This window comes from Galeopterus variegatus, unplaced genomic scaffold (genome assembly GCF_000696425.1).
Source record: "Galeopterus variegatus unplaced genomic scaffold, G_variegatus-3.0.2 Scaffold964, whole genome shotgun sequence".
In the NCBI taxonomy this organism is placed as follows: domain Eukaryota; kingdom Metazoa; phylum Chordata; class Mammalia; order Dermoptera; family Cynocephalidae; genus Galeopterus; species Galeopterus variegatus.
Genome location: NW_007727075.1, coordinates 168926 through 170726, shown reverse-complemented (window position 1 = coordinate 170726; position 1801 = coordinate 168926). Strand labels below are relative to the sequence as shown.

The 1801-nt window shown below is 54.2% G+C and overlaps 1 protein-coding gene across 1 annotated transcript in view; it reads right to left on the bottom strand.

The window, feature by feature from the left end:
• The window catches only part of SMARCA4 (SWI/SNF related, matrix associated, actin dependent regulator of chromatin, subfamily a, member 4), a 78673-nt gene that overhangs the window by 29185 nt on the left and 47687 nt on the right, over window positions 1-1801 (bottom strand).

The window sequence follows — 1801 nt, the reverse complement described above, 5'->3', positions numbered from 1 at the left end:
CGTGGCCTTGGTGTTATCAGCACCACACTCTCCCGAGTGAGCCACGGGCCGGCCCAGCAATGTCCTAATGTTTCCCCCTTCATCCACTCTCTGAATACATTTTCTACCCGTGTCCATGACCATGTGAAGTGCTGTGGATGGAGGTGGGGCTGAGCACACCATGTCCTCGTCCTCGTCCTAATGGAGTGTCATGAGGAGGAAAACACAGTCGTGCATTGCTTAATGACGGGGATATGTTCTGAGAAATGCATCGCTCGGTGACTTCGTAGTTGTGCACACATCACAGAGCATACACAAACGTAGATGGTACAGCATACCACACACCTGGACTATATGATACAGCCTATAGCTCTCAGGCTACAAGCTTGCAGTGCATGTCCTGAATACCGTGGGCATCTGTAACACATGGCAAGTATTTGTGTATCTGAACACACCTCACCATAGAACAGGTATAGTAGGAACGCAGGGTTATAATCCAGTGGTGACTGCATATGCGGTCTGTCATTGACCAAAATGTCCTTATGCCATGCACGGTTGTACAGGGTAACCTACGGCCTCTCCTCTGGGGGTACTGGGGATGGCGACACAGAGGGGACAGCACTCAGTAAGGCTTGGCCCTCTCAAGGACAGGAGGCCAGAGCAGAGCAAGGGAGGGAGGGAGGCCAAGCTATGCAGACCTTGGCAGGGGTTTTGGTTTCAGCCTGAAAACGGTGGGAAACCCCTGAAGCAGGCGGGGGCAAGGGGAGACCAGATCTGTGTTCTGTCAAGGTTGCCCTGGACAGAACTGCAGAAAGGGCTGAAGGCCAGATGGGCATGCCGGGCGTTTTCTGGGTGAGGGTCTGCCGAGAGGGAGGGATGGATCACCAGACTCATGGTCTGGGAAACCACATTTCCACAGGATGATCAGAGGTAAATAAGAAGGAGAGGAAAAGAGGTTCGGGTGTCCTGCTGTGAGACACACCTTGCATGGGAGTTTAGATAGAGGCTGAGAAGTATCGTAGGGAACAAAGAAACCCGCTTTAGCCTTTTGCCCCAGTGGCTCCCACGCTCAGTCTTCTTGTAAGCTCTATTCATTCCCTCACCTCAGGCTGGCGAGCACAGAGACTCACTATGGCCTTCCTGACCAGGTGTGACTGCTGGACCACACATTTGTGTGCTGTGTCAGCATCTCACACTGGCCCAGCTACGTCCCGTGTACCATGGGGCAGAAATGTACATGGTGGTGTTCCCATGAGGATACAGGGCATAGGGCCTGGCCGAGACCCTCCCTGAGGTAGCAGTGGCTCTTGTCCCTGTGGTGTCTGCTTCCCTCCCTCAGTGCTCATGGCCAAGCCTGGTGCCAGCTCCAGGCCTCACCCATGACAAGGCCGCAGCCCTCTGGATGCTGTGAACAGCCTAGAGGTGGGCATGGGGCTCATGGCAGCTAAATGAGAGACATCCCCAGCCTTGATGGGGAAAGCTGGACTGCCTCACTGCTAGGGACACTGAGCAGGCAGAAGAAAAGCCTGGAATGCCTGAGGATGACGGCAAGAAGGAGAGTGGGGCCAAGAGCTGGGGAAAAGCCCCTCCAATATCATCTGTGTACCTGGATCCAGCTGTGCTTGAAGCTTGCCAGATTAACCCACAGGGTTTCAGTTATGTGAGCTTGTCAGTGCTGCCCTCCTTAAGCCCACATGATGTGGGCTTCTGTTACTTTCAGCTGAAAAAGGACCACCGGACACCACCCCTTCCCCATTGGATAAGGCATTATAGTGGGAAGACCAGGAGCCTGGTGCTCAGGAGGCCTGAGTCAGTAGACCCA